Below are 23,025 nucleotides of genomic sequence, written 5' to 3'. Positions count from 1 at the left end.
TTGAAACATGGAATCAGATACTGCCAAACATGAAAAGAACAGTCACTTTTTTCAACAATAACTGAAGATATTTTTTGAGCTAAAGACTTAAATTTAACCCTTTTGATACCAACCCATCTAAAACTGCTCTGGTGCTATATGATACAAAATTTGTGCTTTAAAATGATTTAAATTAAAATGTCATGCTAAGTTATGTTCCAGATGAGCTTAATAATGACCAAGATATTAAATTCTTCATTATTTTTAAAGTTTAACTGAAACAAGGGCAGTGTATTTTAATAGAAATATGGTAACATAACGGTTACCATATCTTTTTGAAATCCTTTTAGTTTGTGCTGGGGTACTTTATGGAGAACTAATTCTCCATAACGTAAAACTTTGGAAGTCTGAAATCATCATGTGAATGGACATCTCCAACCTTTGCTATATGGTACTTGATGATGGAAGCTTCCCTACTTAGCCCACATTTGCTACTACCTCTGTGTCCAACGTAAAAAAAAATTTCCAACTGACATATAATTTACATTTTAGACACTTCTGATAAGTCTTGTCAAGAACATGACACAAAAATGAAATGCACTTGGCACACCCTATAAGATGTGATATAAGGAACAGCATATAACCAAAAGTGATATGTAAGAAGAAGACATGGTAATAATCCATTCAACACATGCTAGCATGGAAACCAGATATTAAATGTTAAGCAATATACAAGTAATCCTCTAAACCCACCCACATCAGGTGAGCAGTGACCAGTCTGACCCATGGAAGCATGGAAATCATTATCATCATTTAGCATCCGTTGTCCATGCTGGCATGGGTTGTACAGTTTGACCAGGGCTGGTAAGTTGGAAGGCTGCACCAGACTCCAGTTTAATTTGGCATGGTTTCTATGGCTGGATGCCCTTTCTAACTCCAACTGCTCCAAGAATTAAATGGGTGTTTTTACGTGCCATTGGCGTGACACCAGTATCTGCCACAACTGCAATTTTACTTAGCTTGATGGGTCTTCTGAAGCATGACATAATGCCAAAGTTTCAGTCATTCGTCACTGCCTCCAAGAGGCTCACTTTGCCTCTGTGAGATTCAATGCTCCAAAGGTGCTTTTTATGTACCAGTTATGTGACACCAGTATCAGACATGACTACAATTTTACTTGGCTTGATAGGCCTTCTCAAGCACAGCATAGGTCTCAGTCACTAGTCAAAAATAATACAGAATGATGTGCATATGTGTGATGGCACAATCTGTTAACATGCCATACAGCATGGCTGTCTGGTTAAGAAGTTTGCTTCCCAGACACATGGGTCTGGGTTCAGTCCCACTGCATGGCACCTTGGGCAAGTGTCTTCTACTTATAGCCTTGAGTCAACCAAAGAATTGAGAGTGGATTTAATAGATGGAAACTGAAAGAAGTCTGTCTATATATTTATGTGTGAGTGCATGCTTTTATATTTGATTCCTTGACTTGACATCATAGAAAATCTGCCTCAATAAACTTTCCAACCCATGCAAGTATGGAAAAGTGGATGCTAAAACACACACACAAACACATTTGTATGTATATTGTATTTGTTTTACATGGGCCATAAATATTTTCTATTCTTTTTTATTTAAGTCTAAGTCCTTCAGTGAATGAAGATAAGGTTGGACAGCTGTCATGCCAAAACCACATGCCCACAACTGTCCTCTTATCACCTTTTCCTTAATGACATGTAACTTTGCAAAAAGTGTGGATTCGTGAGATTATCTCCCCTTCTCATGTAATCTTAATTGCCATTTGACAATTATGACATCCTCTAGAGGAAGGGGAAAATTTTAATAAATTAAGAATTTGTCATATGGTATCTGAAATACTTGTATTAATTTATGTTGTTTAAATACATGCTACTGACCACATTGAGTTATTTCTCTTAATTCAATTCAGTGAGTGTGTATACATACACACATGCACAATGCATTGTTTACACTAGTTTCAGTCATAGGATTGTAACAATACTAGGGCAGCACCTTGAAGGGTTTAGTTGATCAGATTGAGCTCAGGGCATATTTTTTTTATAAATCTGGTACTTGTTTTTCTCTCTTTTTTTTTCTTTTGCCAGGCTGTTTGTGAGGTAAGAAGCTCGCTTCCCTACCATATGGTTGTGGGTTCAGTTCCACTGCATGGCACATTGAACAAGTGTCTTCCACTATAGCCTCAGGCTGCCTTGTGAGTGGATGTGGTAAACGGAAACTGAAAGAAGCCTATCATGTGTGTGTGTGTGTGTATATGTATGTATGTATTTATACGTGTGTGTCTTTGTGCCTGTGCCACCACTATCGCTTGACAACTGATGTTGGTGTGTTTACATCCCTGTAACTCAGTAGTTCAGCAAAAGAGACTGATAGAATAAGTACTAGGCTTACAAAGAATAAGTCATGGGATTGATTTGTTTGACTAAAACCCTTTAAGGTAGAGTTCCAGCATGGCCGCAATCAAATGACTAAAACAAGTAAAAGAATAAAAGAGAAGCAGAATAGTGTTGCCGATACAGTAGAGAGGGAAAGGATGAGGGAGTGTATAAGAAAGAGAGAGGAGCAGGTGTGGAGTGTGGAGGAAGAGACAAATGTATGGTGGTGGAGACTTGATTTGGAGAGTATGAGAGCAGGGTAGACCAATGCAAAGTGTGAATGGAGAGAACGATATTAAAAATGAAGAGCTTATAGATTAGCAGAATCAAGGAAAAGCTGCAGTTAGACACAAAGGGTGGTAGGGTATCTTGAGTTGTGCATTACCACCATCATTTTTACACCCACACACACACAATGCTTCCAGAACTTCATTTAAGTTAGGCAGGTTCGCTTAGGAATCACATATTGCCAGTCATCTCCTCCATAGGGTCCAAGGTCCTGATCCACCTTCACCACTTTGCCCCATGTCTCCTTCTACAAACTCCATCCATATTTAGTAATCAGCACTTCTTTACACAACCATCCTTATCTATAAGCATCACATGTCCATATCAGTACAATTGTCTTCCTTGCACTCCACATAATTTCCCTAATACTCAGTCTTTCTCTCAGTACATTTGTACTGAATCATTTATACACACCCAACAGGAGCATGCTCATTTCATTTCTTTCCACTCTTCTAAAAACCTCTGTTTTCTGGGCCCATGTGTAAAAACTGAATATGTACATCATCATTATCGAAATAAAATTTTTAAGGTCAACACAAGTAATGTTCAACGGTCACATTTTATGAAAAGCAAGCAACGATACCAATATTTCTTTGAATGTATTTGAAAGAGGAATTAATGGACGGAAGTCTGTTCTGTAGTAAGCAAGAGCAAAACAATGAGAAACAAGATCATACTGATCAAATTTCGAAATCACGTGATAAGGTTTTATCAAACTACTTCATTCTGTGAGTCCCGACTATTTCATGAGAATAGTTCTTTTGTGTGGCTGTTCGAGTTAAATTTTAGCTCTCATTCTAGCAAACGTAGGTGCTATTTTGCACCCTCATTTATTAATTTTACCTTTTATGGTTTTAATTGCTATAGCCACCTATATTCTAATGTATTTAATATATATTAATATATTATAATATCTTATTGTATGTTATATATATATATATATTATATATATATATATATATATATATATATACATCATCATCATCGTCGTTTAACAGCCGCTTTCTATACTAGCATGGGTTGGACGATTTAAGTGAGGTCTGGCGAACCAGATGGCTGCACCTGGCTCCAATCTGATCTGGCAGTTTCTACAGCTGGATGCCCTTCCTAATGCCAACCACTCCGAGAGTGTAGTGGGTGCTTTTACGTGCCACCGGCACGAAGGCCAGTCAGGTGGTACTGGCAATGGCCACACTCAGATGGTGTCTTTTATGTGCCACCTGCACAGGAACCAGTCCAGAGGCACTGGCAACAACCTCGCTCGAATGTTTTTTCACGTGCTACCAGCACAAGTGCCAGTAAGGCAACGCTAGTAGCGATCACGTTCGAATGGTGCTTTTTACATGTCACCGACACAGAAGCCAGTTTGCTGCTCTGGCAACGATCACGCTCAGATGGTGCTCTTAGCGCTCAACATCCCATGTTCAGAACTGAAAACTGGAAGCCTATTTTGGTGGGGGAGCAAAATATGATAGAATGGTAGGAAAGGGTTTAAAAAATTCTTACATAAGCCCAGTCCTCCTATAACACATAACTAAAACAAATAATATGAAATAGGTTATTATTACAGAGTAGCTTAAGGCAGCAAGCTGGCAGAATCGTTATCATGCCAGGCAAAATGCTGAGCAGCATTTCACCCGTCTTTACGTTTTTAATTCAAATTCTGCTGAAGTTGACTGCGCCTTTCATCTTTCAGGGTCAATAAATTAAGCATCAGTGAAATCTGGAGTCGATGTAATTGACTAATTCTGGGATTTGTGCCTTTAGTAGAAAAGATTATTATATAGTTTTAATTTCTTAGTACCACAATTAAAAACATTTACCTCAAGAAAGCATTATTGGAAGAATTTCTTATTTTGAATAAATGTTTTAAATAAGTAAAAATTTTTTAAAAGTATGATTATTTATTTGAAAATTTTTAGGAGAGAAATTTATGAATAGAGATGTAAGGATGCTGTACAACAAGAGTCGAAGAAGATTAAAACAGTCAAATTTGTATATATATATATATGTGTGCGTGTAAAGTAATGAAATTTAACAGGGAATCTCTGATATTCACTTAGGCACTAAAAAAGCATTTTGAAAACAAAATAAAAAGTGATAAAGTTATAGGGTGGGGAATGATACACCTATTTTAGAGCATTTACCTATTAGTTTCAGTAATTCAGGAAAGCCAAGCTAATTTTCACATTTGCCCCTTATTGCTGGTTTCATTTCAAATTGCACCATTTTTCTCAAAGATTAAACTAAAGATAAGTAAGCATGTCTTACACATGAATGTGTATTATATACATATATACATGCACAGTATATCTGTATATGCAGAGTGTGTGTGTATTCGTATGTAAGCCATTTACCGTGTTTCTCCCAAAATAAGACCTGGTCTTATATTAATTTTGCATCCCAAAACTACACTATGGCTTATTTTCAGGGGGTGTCATATTTTTACGGAAAAAATCCAAGAAACACAAAAAAATCTCATGTCCTCATGTAAAAGGAAAAAATTGTAAAAAGGAAACCCATGTTTTTAGTTATCAAAAGTTTACTTATTTGCTTATTGTTTTTAGTCAAGTACAAACATTTTGTCCTCTTCTGGAATGTCATGAATCATCAAACCCCTAACTTCAGACTGAATTTCTTGCAAATCTATTTCCTGTAGAATCATGAACCCCGATCTCTCCTGTTTGACAATATAACTTTCCTTAAATGTACACTTTTTGTCCAAGTGCCCTACTCGTAGTGCATTGGCAACGCAACTGTCAGTAATTTTCTTCCATGAATTCTTCACCCAATTTACAATTTCTTGGAAGTTGGGTTTGACAAAGTTTCCACACTGATTTCTCTCCATTCTATGTTCGATATATTCATTCACTTCCCTCCGCAAATAATCCTTGAGGGAATTGTTTGTTACAAGATCTAATATTTGTAGATATGAAGTAATTCCCGTGGGAATCGTTATGTGGTCAATTCTTCTTTCAGAAAGGAAGGTTTTCATATCTTTTGTGTGATGAGTACTGACTGAATCCGAAACTAAAAGACCTCTTTGAGAACCAAGTGGCATAGTTAAATCAACTCATTTTCTTATAACAGCTTGTGTGCATCAAGTCTTTTCCATTTCAAGGACATAAATGCCTGAAACTTGTTCTATTTTCTCTTTTTTGCTGTTTGTGATGATAAGCGGTGGGACTTTTGTTCCATCAAAACGAATTGCTAAAATACAAATAACTTTTGCATTTTTGTAACCCACTGATGCAACGTAGATTGACGAGGCACCTGTCTGTTCAATTGTCATTTTAGATCCTTGGCCCACAAATACTGCAGTCTCATCCATAACAATTACACTGGAGAGAATGTATTTAGAAAAGTCAATGACATAAACAAAGGAATTGAATGCAAGTGCATGTTGAATCACTTCAGCATCCTCCAGCTTGAACAGTGTTGTCGATCTTAGAGAGAGCTCATATCGCCGAAAGAAATTATCCAACCAATGAGGTGATGCTTTGAATATCTCTGGGAGTATATCCAACTGTGGTACCATTGCAAGAGCAAATTCTTGACAACCAGCCCTGTGTACAACCAAAGCCTTTGTTCGTCTGTCAGTAATCCATCCTGACATGATATCTTCCAGCCCTGAAAATAACAGGTGTCAACCTGATCCACACTTAAAGTTCTTAGCACTTCCCTCATCCACCTGTCTGCTGAGATTATCATACTCTGTTCACCATTTTCAAACCATTCGGAGATCCAAACTCTTCTCCTTACAGAAAGCTGTAAGATTCTTGTTATGTGACTCTTCCACGATTCCTTTCTTGTACTCCACGGAATAACTCTTTCTTTCTGCTTTCATCTTGCCTGAGGGACAAGTGAGTCAACTTCATGCATGCATAGTTGCTTTTATTTTGCAAACATGACATGGTCTTGCTAACAAGCTGAAGCATTTTTGACTAGGTTTTATTTTCAGGTTAGAGGCTTATATTAAAAACATCTTGAAAAATCATGGTAGGGCTTATTTTTGGAGCAGGTCTTATTTTCAGGGAAACACGGTATTTAAAAATGCTTGTACCACAATTCAATTTTAATGCATGCCTTCTACTATAACATGAGGCTAATTAAATCCTTGTGAGTAGGATTTGGTAAGAGAAAACTAAAAGAAGCCTCTGGGTGGAGGCATGAGGAGAGGAGCTATAGTCCAGTAAATCATGTAGGGTGTGGGTATGCTTGAATGAAAAGTGAGGTAGGTTAGAGAAGATATGGAAAGTAACAAGATCACCCAGGAGGAAGCAGAAAGTGTGTAAGAACTTAGAGCAGAGAGGGAGAGTCAAGGGGTAGTGAATAAGGATGTGGTTGGAAGCAAGATAAGTGCAGGGGAAGAAGGCAGAAGTGCAGTCAACAAATCAACCCTTAAGTAGGAGACTATTCACATAGAGGAATTGGGAATGAGGGATACTTGTTTAGTGTGAGCATGAAAGAAGAAAAGTCAAGGTAGGAGTAGAGATTAGCAAATGTATGTTCCTGCCCCTACCTTATGACAGAAAGTGGCTGTGGTAAGAAAGTGGTTGGTGGAGACTGATGTCTAGAGAAGTGGAAAGTTCTAAGATAACAGTGGTGATGGATATTAACAAACAAAATGGAAGTTTTGAGTTGTTCACAGGAAAGATGACACTGATACAATCATCTGTATGATGATTGTATGGGTGTGTGATGCTGTGAGAAGTTTTGGGTCATGACCCTAACCCTAACCCAGTTAATAGATTGGCATCCTTCAATGTGTTAGAGTGTATACATGTGTGTGTGTATACACACACACATCTCTACATAGGTGTAGGTATGGCAGTGTAGGGAGCTGCAAACGAAATTTTGCTTTAAAGATATAGTCATCCTTAAATCAAAAGCCTTCAGTTAGAATATAGACACATACCACTGATCTTCCAAATTTGCAGCTAAATGTAGGAAATCAAACTGATGTACAATATAAAGAATGCTTTCATAAAATGATGGGCATTTCAGATACACTATATGTACATGAATGTTCAAACACTGTTATATAAACAATACATTATTAACCTATGTATACATGGATGGGTGTGTGACTATACACTCTTGTAAATAGAAAGTGTGTGTGTGTGTGTCTTTGTATGATTATTAAACCTTTCTATTTATTTGCATAAATATATAAAGCCCCCAGCCCATCAAGAATCACCGCAGAGATGCTCAAAATATTTGGTGGTGTCGGCTATAGCCTAGTCATCCGTATAGTGAACCAGGTGATACACGAAGGAGTCATACCTAATGACTGGTGTAGCAACACCATAGTCAACTGCTACAAAGGTAAAGGTGATGCTTTAGATACAAATAATAATTACAGAGGTATCAAGTTATTGGATCAGGTAATGATGGTCATAGCCCAACTAATTAGGGAGAGAGTTCGTACGGTCCATGTACGAGCAGCTATGGACCATAACTGCTGAGGACATGCGTAAGCTTGCAAGGAATGAAGCCAGTATGATCTGCTGGATGTATAATGTCAGTGTGCATACACGACAGAGTGTAAGCTCCCTGAGAGAAAAGTTGGATTTAAGAAGCATCAGATATGGTGTGCAAGAGAGACGACTGCGCTGGTATGGTCATGTGTTGCGAATGAATGATGATAGCTGTGTCAAAAAGTGTCACACCCTAGCAGTTGAGGGAATTTGTGGAAGAAGTAGACCCAGGAAAACCCGGGATGTGGTGGTGAAGCACAACCTTCAAACATTGAGCCTTACTGAGGCAATGACTAGTGACCGAGACCTTTGGAGATATGCTGTGCTTGAGAAGACCTGACAAGCCAAGTGAGACCATAGCCTGTGCCAGTGGATGTAACCAGCCCGCTTTATGAATACCCTTCATTCATTGGACAATAAACTTAGCTTGCAAAGATCTATTGACACAAATAAAATCAAAATTGCTGACGTGGCCGATGACAGTACTGCCTGATTGGCACTCATGCCAGTGGAACGTAAAAAGTGCATCAGAGCGTGATTGTTGCCAGGGCCACGGATTGGTTCTTGTGCCGGTGGCATGTGAAAAACAACATTTGAGTGTGGTCGTTGCCAGTGCCACCGGACTAGCTCTCATGCAAGTAGCAGATAAAACAACACCAGTCCAACCCATGCCAGCATGGAAAGTGTATGTTAAACGATGATGATGATAATGATGATATAACACACGCACACCAAATCCATTTACAACACTTTGATCAGTGCAGCACTATAGTAGAAGACACTTGCCCCAGGTAATATGCAGTGAGTCTGAACCCAAGACACCTGGTTAGGAAGTGCGATTATCAACCACACCTGTGTTTGTGTATGTGTGTGTGTATACATACACACACATGGTATGAAGTTCACAAAGTAGTAGAGCATTACATCAGTTAAGTGAAGATATTTTAATAAGAACCATACGAAAAAAATCTTGTGAAAATCAATTATTCAGGTTTCCTGACCAGAATATTAAATTTATTTCCCAATCTATAAGCTGGTAATATCAATAAATAAATTTATTAACCACACTTGAGGTTAGCAAGGTTTAAATGAGCACTTTGGACAACTGTCTACTACTAGTGCCTGAGACTGACCAATGCCTGGTAAATGAATTTGGTAGATGAAAGCTGTGTGGAAGCCTGTTGTGTGATTGTTTATATATGAGAGAGAGGGGGGGAGAGAAAGAGAAGGTTTAAAATATTCCCGAGTCAAGAGATGTGGAAAAATTAGAAAATGCGTTTTTCCTTTTACATTGCAATAAATTAATTCTAAAGCATATTATTATAACTAGAAAACTAGCTCGCTAAGAAGATCTCTATTAGAGATGGAAGCAGTATTTATGCTAAGAAGAAATGTTTATTACCACTTGGACGTGGGTGTTCTGTAAGAACAGACAATTCTGCTATTTTACCCAAGATGGATGCTTCCTCCAACTAGCCAGTCAGTGTGCTTTGCACTCGATATATATTGCAAACAGAGACCACCAGATCATGTGATTTTGATCTTGTTAGATCATATTCAGTGATGGATACTCATCTGATAGACAGAGCAGTAATCTAACCCAGCTTGCAATATATAGAAAAAACAGTATCACACAGTGACTGGTTTTGCAACAAGCAAACTTGTCTGTTAAGAAAATCTCTATTAGAGATTTATACTAAAAAGTAATGTTCATTGCCACTTAAACATGGGTAAAAGAAACAAAAACAATGTGCATTGAGAAACAAATTATTGTAATCAAATTATTTTACAAAAAAAAAAAAGGACTACATATTCCAAAATATTAGCATGTTCAGAAAGTAATTGCGTTTTTTCACCACTTTGAAATATAAACCAACCAATCATATCAGAGCCATGGTTGAATGGGCAGGAACTGTCTAAAAATAGTATATCATCTCTTCTATCTGGCAGTGTGTCATTCAGTTATTTCAGTGATTAACCCCATAAGAACTTTATGAAACAACATATTTGCCATTGCTAACTGTATGAGTTTTGAAAGAAAACTACCACACAGAAGCAATGGAAAACATTTGTGAAGTGTATGTGGATGCAATGAAATCTTGTACATGTCAGCTGTGGTTTAAAAAGTTTAAAGATGGTGAATGTGACATATCTGACAAGCCTCGCTAATGGAAGATAATCCACTCTGAATGATGAACTTTTGTGTCAGATCCAAGAGATATGGCTGTTATTCCTAGCACATGCCTCCTTTGTTTATCAATATCGATGAGTGAGACAGACAGAAGAGAGAAGGATGTATAACGTGTGTGTGTGTATGTGCTGTTTACGTTGCAACAGGATGTTGTCTGAGTTTTTAGACGCAGCAAATGATTTGAGCTCAAATGCTGGCAATTCATTGGTTAAAATTCGAAGAATTAAACTACGTTAAACTTACAAATTACAATTTTCTCAAAAAAGCCAAATGAAAATAATGTTTTCTTTTGACACATTCTACCAGTATACAAAGTTTCAAATTGTTTTAGTTAACTAGAAATTGTGTTGAATTCTGTCCATCAAAAGGAAAAGATCCCTGTACATTACTACAATCAATTTTTTTTTTAAAGATGACAGATTCCAATGTACATTCAAATAATTTCTAAATATCTTATTAAACTTTTATAATTTCGAACCGGTTTCACTTCTTACACAAGATATTCATTGCAATATATATAATGCCTTGCTACTAGCCTTCTTCTACTATTTAGTGTGTCTAAGGCTAGTAGCAAGCCACCACCAGATGTTGCAATGAACATCTTCTAGAAGAGCTGTAAGACACTTGCCTGAGGCAATGGGCAGTGTGACTGAAGCCAAAACTACACTGTTACGAAGCAAACTTCTTAAGCACACAACATGCCTATAAATTATGTATGCATGTATGTACAGATAGATAAAAAACATAAGTATGTATATGCAACTATATATTCATACCCATGGCAACATGGAAGGCAGATGTGTGTGTGTGTATCAATATATGCACACACATTTGTATGTAAACATATACACACACACACACACGGTTATCTCACTTGTAACAGCTGCAACTTTAAGGGGAACGTGTGTGTTTGAAAAACTCCTAGCTATGATTTCATGAAAATGCATTTTTACAATTTAAACTGTTGAAGATGATTGACTGATATGTTTTTATGAAGAGACACTTGTTCCACTTCACATGAGAGGGATTACCACTAAGAAATAATAGCTTGAAAGGAATGTCTACATTTCAAAGAATCTATTGGAAAACAGCCTGTAAAGCTGTTTGTAGCTAACACTGAAATTAATGGATACTATAAAATTTTTACAAGATAGAATTCCCTGGAAACCGTTATTACTTTGTATGTAAACACTAAAAGCTTTCTATTCTTTCGGTTTCTATTTCACATATTGTAAGAAGAAAAATAAAACATTCAATGTAATTCCTCTAGACTGTAATTATTTCAACCATTTGTGAAATGTCTCACTTCATAAAATATTCCATTAATAAGTCACAGGTTATGTCATACTGAGAATTTCTGAAGAATGAAATAGTCCAGTACATGATTACTAAAGATTAAAATTTTTTTAAACTTTGTATTAAGTAAACACAAGAAATTAAATATCTGAATTCTATGTACCTTCTCTTTATTATTCCTTAATTACAATTTCCAATCATAATCCTGCTTCCTATAGTAGCAAAATCATTATCTCCCTTCTAATAGTTGTAACTGTTAGGGGTTGTGTACATACATATATCATAAGTATATAGATTTACATACATATACATTTACATATACACTTGGAAATACAAATATATGCATATATATACACATATGTTTATAGGTAGTCTCTACATTATGAGTTTTTTTTAAATATTATTAAGTGATGGTTTCCATTAATTTATTAGCATAATTTCATATATCTATTGTAAAGATGCATCATACAGATGTAGCTAATGGATCTTTATGCTTATGCTATTCAGTATGCCATCATATTTAGGTTTCTTATCACAATATTTGTTTTAATGTACTTCCATTCTCCCTGATATACTCCTGGCAGTCTCCCCAATAATATGCAGTTGTTGTACCATCCCAAACAAAAGTAACACAGCTGGATGATATACACACCAATCAAACAGACAAAAGCACTAATGAAAAAAATAAAGATATAAAGAAATGTTTTACCATCCACACTTTTCACAAATTCCACACCAATGCACACATGCACATACGTCTAACACATTTATTCACAGAATGAAACTATGCCATTCAAATGCACATCAGCACATGCTCATATATCCACACCCTCTCACATCCATACAACTACATAAATACAGAACCTAAAAACTAAAAGATAGACAACCCTGAAGCTGACCTGGAGTAGAGAGATCACGTTACTAATGAAATTGCAAATGCCAGTGAAAAGAATTTGGCAAACATAACTAAATAATTAATCAAAGAACTGATTAGTTAATTAGCTAAACAGTAAATCAATTGACAAATAATAAAGAAATGAAATAGATCTCAGTGTGTGTGTTTATTATAGCATAATGACCCTCCCAAGGAACATGTTTCAACTCACAAGTTCGCATCAAGAAACTTGAAAACAAGTACATAGACAATATATCATCCTCATTTAACATCTGCTTTCCATGCTGGCATGTGTTGGACAGTTTAACAGGAGCTGGCCAGGCATAAGACTGCACCAGGTTTCAGTGTCCGTTTTGGCATGGTTTTTACAGCCGGATGTCCTTCCTAACACCAGCTACCTCGCAGAATGGACTGAATGCTTTTTACATGGCACCAGCACAAGCAAGGTCAGTTTTGGAATGGTTTTTACAGCTGGATACCCTTCCAAATGCCAACCACTTTACAATGTAGAGTGGATGTGTTTTACACACACATATATACTTATATACATATATTTACACACAGACACATTTATACATGCTCACTCATATATACACATATACATACCAATATAAAGTACTAGCAGTATTGCCCGGCTTTGCCGAACATTCTGCAGTCCGAGACTGCCCTTCTCTCCCAGAAATTGACTGTTTTAATTTTCTTGTTTTCTGGAGCTGATGACGAGTCAGATGTAACGTAGGTCGACGTTTTTTTGGCATTAGTATGATAAGCAGAACAGCGAATATGAATGGAACTATTCCATAAAAAAGATTGAAAAAGGGTTTTAGTTTACTTACAAAAAATAGTCGATAGTTTAGTCAATTAAAATTACATTTTTGTAAAATAAAATGGAAGCAAAAATTTGTTACAACTCACAACTGATCTCGCTGAACTCGTAGCACGCTACGTCATACGTAAGCAAAGCAATGCAAATGATTTTTGCACGTGTGACTATTAATCGCACTGAGGAAAATCAATTAATCTGCGAGTGTAAAATCAATACTTTCTTACACAATGTACGTACGGGCGCTCGTGCATTCTATGCACACGCGAATTAAGCTAAACTTGGATGAAGTTCAATCAAAATTCAATTATTTTGGTTTTAATATCAAGCATTTAATGCCCTCTATTTTTGCGCTTATGTGTTCCATTACCTCAATAGGAAGTACGTAGAAGCGTTTCATAAATTTTTGTTGATCAAATAATTGCATTGTTGAATTATTCTTTTAGATCAGTATTTCTCAACGGGGATTTCAGGGAGTAGCTGGCGATGTATTGTGATGATCAAAAATCTGGCCTGCTAAAATTTGGTTAAAGTGATTCAAACTGCAGACTCAACGCAAAATGGTCAAATTTAATTCAAAGCATTAAAAATGTTATGAAAACAATTGGTATGTGTTCACTAAGTCCAAACGATTAATACGAAAAAATCCTCCAGGCTACATCCTGAAAATTCATTCCTTTGCTGAATTTCTACAATGTTTACAGCGATACATTTTTATATCTTGATTTTTTATTTTTCATGCAATTTACGCATGCTTGCACGCGTGGTGAACACAGTTCACGTCAAACAGCTGACTGAGTAAAGTTCACTATTCAATGCATGGGATAAGGCCTAAACAAACACATTATCGATTTTTGCACTTGCGAGATGAATTTCGTAACAGAAATAGCGCAGTTCAATTTTCATTCGCCTAAACTTTAAGTGACCCATTGTTGGTGGTTCTACGATTTGTTGTCTAGAAGATGTGCCGGGAAGTTAAACACACAGACACACAAGTTGAGTTTTATTTATATATATATATATATATATATATATATAAAGATACACTAAATGCCCTGAACCTGTCACTCTACTATCAATTTGTATTCTTAGTATCTTGTATTTCTATCTTCATACCTGTCAGATGAGATTGCATTGTATCAGTCCAGGGGTTAGCATCTCTTATGATAAAAGGCAGATTTTCTCTGCCTCTGACTACGTTTGTTTTTAATACAATTGTACAATATAGAATTTCTTCTATATTGGAATTTACCTATGATTTTTCGAAGTAGATTCCATTGGGTCATGGCATATACATTTTTTCAATTTCACCCCCAATTAAGCAAAAATTCGAGAAAACTCAACATTTTACAATTTGCCTCTCATTTCAAATGCTTTACTCCTGCTATTACCACACTTTCTCCTACTTTCTCTTTGCAAGTGTATACCACTATCATATCCTCTTTCTGCAACTCTTATTCAACATCACACATTCTGCTACTTTCTGTTACTAATGCTTAAACCAATCCTCAAAAAAAAAAAAAAAGGAAACAGAGATCTGTCGCTAACTTTTGGTAGTATTCATTGGCGAGCGTACTTCAGTTGTCAATTGTTGAAAGAAAGAAATTGTAAGCTAAGAAGGTGTGTGTGTGTGTGTGTGTAGGAAGTGAAGGATAAAAATATGGCAAGAAGTGGACAGATGTACATATATACATACATCCATACGTGTGTGTGTGTGTGTGTATGTATGTGTATTAATGTGTGTGTTATCTCTCTCTATATAAAGCTGAAGTTGTCTGTCTGCGGCAGGTTTGGTAGCCTTCAACTAACACTATCTCCTCCGAAACCATGCGGCGCAAGTTGACCAAAATTGAGAGTATGATAGAAGAAGGGTTGCTCTTCCTTCTGTAGAAGATAAAATTCAAATTGGACCATGTTAACACCAAAAATTATTTACATCAAAAACGTGCTTTTTTCTATGAAAATCCCTATTTTTTACCATTTTTTCACTGCTGTGTCGCCACTTTTCGGTGTATTTCAACCAGAAAAATGTTCAGTTGAAGCGAATAACAAGCTACATAATGCAAAATTTTTACTTTTCAAAAATTCCAATTCCAGCGGGTTGAAACAAACCCGAGCAACGCCGGGCGATACTGCTAGTATTAACTAAAAATTTCTTTTTAGCTAACCATCACTTTCTTTCCTTCCAATACTTCCTACTGTATCACTCACTGACATCCTTCTTCTCTAATACTCCCTGCCCTATCATTCATTTTGATATCCACCACTCTCTTCAAATTTACTACCTTAGCATGTACTCTTTTCCCATTACTCCACACATGCCATTTCCAATCTCATTACCCCACAACCATCAAACATGCAGTTCCCTTGTTTTAGTCCCCCCACCACTCTTTCTTAAACCTATCAGGGATGAGAATATTCTATTACTGGTAAACAAACAGAGACAATAAATGATAAAGAGGACACTATTTTTGTGAGGTAAGAGGCTTATCAACTCATGTTTGTTCAGCAATAACATGCAAGTAGTATACTCCTCTAAAGCTGCTGGTAATAGGAAGGGCATTCAACTGTAGAAAACATTAAAAATGAGACAGAGAAGCAAGACATGGTCCTCAATCATCAATCTATTTTGTCAGTACCCCTGCTCATTCAGCTATACAATATATGCCAGCATGAAAAAACTAACATGGACAATTATATATATTATATATATCTATAAATGCCGGTGGCACGTAAAAAGCACCCACTACACTCATGGAGTGGTTGGCGTTAGGAAGGGCTTCCAGCCGTAGAAACATTGCCAGATCAGACTGGGCCTGATGCAGCCTTCTGGCTTCCCTGACCCCAGTTGCACCGTCCAACCCATGCCAGCATGGAAAACGGATGCTAAACGATGATGATGATACATATAAATTTGACATGGGCGATTCTTTCTTTTCTTGGGATTCACGGTCAAACGGCAGAGTAGAATTGTGCGAAAAATTACACGGATGTGTAGAATGATCCGTTGGTGATGCTGGGCTTTGTATTTTTTCATAGCTCCCATGGTTCCAAGATAATCTACTATAATAATACTCGTGTTTATGAATGAGAAAAAAAGGGGTGATAGATGACTAAGGAAGGAAGGGGTGATGTCATACTTGGTAGAGGGATGCTGAAAATTGTACGCTGATAATAATAAATCAAACAGCATTTCAACTGTGTGAATATATGTGTATGTAAAGGGGGGGTATGTGAATATGCGTGTGTATGCATACACAATGGAAATGGGATGGTTCATCTTTGTTCGCTTAGTATTTGGGTTTATTTTTTGATTTGGTTGAATCATGATTGTATTTTTTTTGTTGGTCAGTTATTTTTAGCGTTTTGACAGAAAAAAGTAATTCTAAAATTGCTTTTTAACATAAGCATGTCCAAACAAGTCGAATGCTTACACAGAGCAGGTTTTACAACCACATCATCCAAACTGACCAGGTGAAACTGGGCTTAGCTGCTACTATATATATAACATTTTTGCAAATATACTTGGTGCAGTCACAATATTTAAAGAAAGATTTTTTAAACGTTAAGTATTTAGCCTGTGGAGGCGCGGGGCTTAGTGGTTAGGGTGTCAGCATCATGATCATAAGATTGTGGTTTAAACAAGTCGAATGCTTACACAGAGCAGGTTTTACAACCACATCATCCAAACTGACCAGGTGAAACTGGGCTTAGCTGCTATATATATATAACATTTTTGCAAATATACTTGATGCAGTCACAATATTTAAAGAAAGATTTTTTAAACGTTAAGTATTTAGCCTGTGGAGGCGTGTGGCTTAGTGGTTAGGGTGTCAGCATCATGATCGTAAGATTATGGTTTAAACAAGTCGAATGCTTATACAGAGCAGGTTTTACAACCACATCATCCAAACTGACCAGGTGAAACTGGGCTTAGCTGCTAGTATATATATAACATTTTTGCAAATATACTTGATGCAGTCACAATATTTAAAGAAAGATTTTTTAAACGTTAAGTATTTAGCCTGTGGAGGCTCGTGGCTTAGTGGTTAGGGTGTCAGCATCATGATTGTAAGATTGTGGTTTAAACAAGTCGAATGCTTATACAGAGCAGGTTTTACAACCACATCATCCAAACTGACCAGGTGAAACTGGGCTTAGCTGCTAGTATATATATAACATTTTTGCAAATATACTTGATGCAGTCACAATATTTAAAGAAAGATTTTTTAAACGTTAAGTATTTAGCCTGTGGAGGCGCGTGGCTTAGTGGTTAGGGTGTCAGCATCATGATCGTAAGATTGTGGTTTCGATTCCTAGACTGGGCAACACGTTGTGTTCTTGAGCAAAACACTTCATTTCACGTTGCTCCAGTCCACTCAGCTGGCAAAAATGAGTAACGCTGCGATAGACTGGCATCCTGTCCAGCTGCGGAATACATACGCCACTGAAACTGGGAAACCGGGCCCATGAGCCTGGCTAGGCTTTAAAAGGACGCATTTATTTATTTATAAGTATTTAACCCTTTAGCATTTATACTGGTCATATCCAGCCCAAATATTCTACCTGTTTTATGGTCAGATCGGCCAGATCTGGCCTCTCAAATCTACCCAACAATATCATTCTAAAAATAAGAAATCAGATCATCAAAAAATCAAAACTTCAGGATAATGCAAGATTATCTTTGTTTTTCTGTAGCTACTTCTCAACATCATTGTTGAAAATACAGTCAAAGCATTACAGTTAACAGAATAATCTGAATGCCTAAGGACTCAAAAAATATTTGAAAAATAGACTGACACAAATCTTTAGGAAAGAAGTTTTTGTATTGTCAGCAAGCTCTTTCATTGTTCAACAAAAACATTTATGCTCAATATGAAAAGATGTTTCCAGTTCATGCCACAGAGTCTTTCAAAAAATGTTTAAATAACTTTTAAGAAAATCTTTTACATAAACGCATATCAATTTACATATTTTTGAAAGGATTTAATGGGTGATTTTTAGCATGGTTTCTATGAATAGATACTCTTCTTAAAAGCAACTCCTTTAGAATGCACTGGATGCAATTTTTTGTGGCACCAGCACTCTAGAGATTGCCTTACCCTCAGCAACACTAAAGTGCACTATCAAGCTCTACATTGTTGCCTCTTCATGTATATATACATGTGTGTGTGTGTGTGTGTGTGCAAGCATGTGTGTGCAGATGAACATGTCTAGGGTATTCTTTGAACGGCAGTTTTTAACATAATTTCTAGGTAACTAAAAAATTTTAAACTTCGTATACTGGTAGAATGTGTTTATAAAACATCTTTTTCTCTTGGCTTTATTGAGAAAATTCTATAGTTTGTAAGATATTTGTTGTTTATTTTTCTTCAATTTCTGCAATTTCAACCAATTACGTCTATTGAGTTAAAAACATTATGTGCCGTATGAATATGTCCCTTGTTTAAGAAACAGATTGGGTTTATTTACATTTGTGAAGAAAAAAAAAATACCCTTCGCCCCACCCCTAACTAACCCTAACCCTAAAACAGATTGAAATGCAATAGATCGATTTCATATGACACCGCTAGAAAAAACTGCCGTTCAAACCGAAAAGATCCAAGATAGTAATGGAACGGACAACTCCATTCATAAATTTCTCTTCTGAAAACTTTCAAATATGTATTTTGTTTACTTTTCGAAATGAAATGGTGTTGAGAAATAGCTACAAGAAAACAAAGTGGGTTTTTTTTTAATGTTTGCCCCACCCCCACCCCCGCCCTTTATGGTCCCCAATATCGCAGGTTTATACCTACACCGCTTTCCTGAAATTATTACGTGTACACTTGCTTACTATTTCTCATGTGGATATTTTTTTCTCTCTCTCTCTCTCTATATATATATATATATATATATAATTATAAAAATTGAACATTAACCAAAGAAAGGATTCATCGCAAGTGTATACAGTCAAATATCTAATAGTTTTTGTCTTCGAAGTTTCGCCAGCAGTTGGCTTCGTTAGCCCGACGAAGCCAAATGCCAGCGAAACTTTTAAGTCAATATGTATGTGCGCACGCGCGCGTGTATAAAACTACAAATACCGTTCATTTTAAAACAGGGAAAAAACTCCCGAGTACCTACTAATATAGACCCAGCTTTAAATAATATTCCATTTAATTTTAGCTAACAGCTTTGATTACATTTTCGTGGTGTGAGAAACCTCCATCAACTGCAATATACACATGCTAGTAAATACATACACATTCACATGTCATTGATCTCATTTGTTCTATGTACACAAAGCACTAAAAATCCCATACAACCCAAAAATAACGGTAATGTTCCGCTTCGTTGGCAAGAAACCGACTTGGTCAAAACTAAAGGGAATTTACGCTGAGTGTGTCAGGCCGAGCTGTCGGTAATTCTCTGAAGGGAAACAAATAAAAAGAGGCCGTGCCCTAAGTATCACCTACCTATATTTTCTTCTCGCACCACAAAACCACACCGTCTAATTTTTAAACTTCAGCTCTGGTAAAAACAGACTTTCCAGTCGCGACCATCCCGTTTTTAAGTGTATCTGTGATTACAATAGTCAATCTAGTGCGATTTGATCGAGATTTTGCTACTATTTCTAGCTTAAATGTTTCCTTGTTGTCTCGTGTGCGTGTGTGATTTGACTAAAAACTTATATTAACAATTCTCGTTTGTAAATTCAGTTGTCTATATATGACTGAGTATGCTCGCATAATAAAGAAGATGCGTACCGAATAAATATGTTTTGATTATTAAGTTTCAAAATCTTTTCAGCCCTAAAAATACGCATCAAAGTCTAATTTTTTTTTTCTTTAATATGGGAGATTTTCCTATCATCCCACCCCTACTTTTGTTTCAAACGACATATTAAAACGTTGAAGGCTGGATGGCATGAACCGAAATTTCTTCTATAATAAATTTCTTGACATTTTTGAAGAGGAAGTCTCCGAAACATCTAAGAAAATATAAAATAAAAAATTAATGTTTGAGTCGTGCACAATACACTTACGAGTCAGTTTTGATATTAGTATAACTTCCTGAGTCATCCCATAATTTAGTTTTATATATACACACACACACATATATATATATATATATATATATATATATACACACACATATATATACATACATACGATATATAATATATATATATATATATAGACAATCATATATATATATATATATACGCACACATATATGTAGAGAGAGAGAGATACATATTTAAATCCATACCATGGTTTCATGTAGGTATCAAGGTGGATAACAGACAACTGTTCAGTAGTTTCTTAATTATTACACATAAAATAATAAACAAGCATGTATACCCGCGCTATGTGTGTGTTGTACCAACAAATTTACAAAACATTTAGATATCTTGCAATTTTCATTCAAATCATGTATGTGTGTAAAAAGATACACTCATATCTACAACAAAAGAAGTCATTGATATAAGTACTAGAATCCGAAAAGGTAATATATACACACATATATAGTGAAGATAAAACACTTTTGAGTGACCTACCGTACACTAAACTACAATCACTAGTTCTACTGTATCTCAAACCTTAAAAAAATTTTCCCATAAAATAATTTATCTCCCTATCTAACACACACATATATATTATATATATATATATACGCACACATATATGTAGAGAGAGAGAGATACATATTTAAATCCATACCATGGTTTCATGTAGGTATCAAGGTGGATAACAGACAACTGTTCAGTAGTTTCTTAATTATTACACATAAAATAATAAACAAGCATGTATACCCGCGCTATGTGTGTGTTGTACCAACAAATTTACAAAACATTTAGATATCTTGCAATTTTCATTCAAATCATGTATGTGTGTAAAAAGATACACTCATATCTACAACAAAAGAAGTCATTGATATAAGTACTAGAATCCGAAAAGGTAATATATACACACATATATAGTGAAGATAAAACACTTTTGAGTGACCTACCGTACACTAAACTACAATCACTAGTTCTACTGTATCTCAAACCTTAAAAAAAATTTTCCCATAAAATAATTTATCTCCCTATCTAACACACACATATATATATATATATATATATATATATATATATATATGCATGCACACAGAGTCAAGCACGTTTTGAGTTAAAATAGTCAGCGGCTTAATAAGCCTTGGTACACACGTGTGTATTTTCGGGGAGACAAATGAGGTTACAACTTGACGGCTTTCTTTGCATGATGAAGGCAAAGAAATTACAGGGAGACGAAAATAAAAATTGCAATTTCTGGCGTTTTAGCTCTAAACCGATTCCTCAGTCTGTATGAAGCAGTTAATAAAACTTAGTCACATAGGCGGAATGCAATGTGTACGTGTGTTCGGCAGAATGAGAGTAAAAGAAGAGAGGCAAGCAAACAAAATCAGGAGTGACAGAGGATTAAAAACGATACGGAGAAAAAGAAAAGTAGATATCAAAATATATCAAGTAGTTTTAGAATAAATATGAAGATTCTATAAACAGCATACTTACCGCTTTATAAATTTAGCACGCTTTATAGATTTTAGCCCGCTTTAGATTCAGCCAATATTATGAAAGAGAGAAAAAATATATGTGGGGGAAAGGAACAAAAAGAAAGTAAACTAAAGTGTTGTTCAGCGAGTGGAATATTCAGCACTTGGTGTGATCGTTCTTTTTGCTTTTACATGCTATTTTCTTTTGTTTTGGTAATCATATATGATTAATGTTAGTCCGTTATTTGTTTCAATATATTGTTACGATCTTTTAGGTAGGGTTTTTTTTCATTAAAAATAAATGAAAAGAGAAAGAAAAGACAGTCAAGCAGCTAATGCACGTAGGTCTCAGATGCTATTTTCGCGCGCTGCGTTGCGACGACGTATCTACAAAGAAACGGAGATGACAAGAGAACATAACTCTTTGGAGTGGCGTAACCCTAAAGTATAAACAAAAAGAAGAAAATAAACACTGTCCGAAAATAATAGTAAGTTAGTGGATAACAAATTTGTAACTAGCAAGTAAAATAAACCAAATAAAATTTGTAAAAATTACGTTGATTCCAGCTCAGTTTACTTTCTTCTCGTAAATGAAAAACTGCTCGTTAGTTTCTTCTTTCTTTCGGTGAAACTGATGATATACCACATACAAAGTGCAACTTCAACAAACTAACAAATATTCATAAAAATTACACACAAATGATTAAGATGTGTTTTGATTAAAATGTGACTATTTCTGAAGCTCTTCAATAACGATTATCATCATAACTGTTTAGTGTTCTGCTTTGTCGAAGAAAGACAGGATGGCGGAACTAATTTCAGCTAAGGGCACATAACTCTTTGAATGCTCAGCACTGATGATTAACTACGCCATAAATATCACGTTTATATTATATTTATTCACCTTTCTTGTTTTTTTTTCCATGTTCAAATTTATATTTTTTCCGTTTTCCATTCCTCTAATAAATACTAAATCTGGTTTATAGTTTTGTTTTGTTTTTTTAATAATTTCTTAGTTTAGCGACATAAGACAAATGCCTTATACCAATATCTTGAAACACATGTCAGTAATTGATTTACTGCACACGTATCATTTATTTATAATTACCAATTTGATGATTTTTGTTCTAAAACAAAACCAA

General features: G+C 35.7%; 1 protein-coding gene across 3 annotated transcripts in view; it reads right to left on the bottom strand.

Moving 5' to 3' along the window:
* Nucleotides 1-22,698, bottom strand: part of LOC115216396 — a 36,474-nt gene extending 13,776 nt beyond the window's left edge. Inside the window, exons 1-2 of one of the 3 annotated variants that reach the window (XM_029785692.2) lie at nt 22,440-22,698; nt 21,903-21,941 (exon numbers count right to left, since the gene is read on the bottom strand). The gene's annotated coding sequence lies outside the window, so the exon portion shown is untranslated. Of the gene's footprint in view, nt 1-21,902; nt 22,407-22,439 lie in introns of those variants that run through there. The other 2 variants (XM_029785693.2, XM_029785690.2) reach the window with 2 other exon arrangements.
* Between the last annotated feature and the right edge of the window lie 327 nt (nt 22,699-23,025).

The sequence above is a fragment of the Octopus sinensis genome, linkage group LG10 (assembly GCF_006345805.1).
Source record: "Octopus sinensis linkage group LG10, ASM634580v1, whole genome shotgun sequence".
NCBI classification, from domain to species: Eukaryota; Metazoa; Mollusca; class Cephalopoda; order Octopoda; family Octopodidae; genus Octopus; species Octopus sinensis.
Note: the sequence above shows the minus strand (reverse complement) of the source record. Positions and strands in the feature narration are given on the sequence as shown.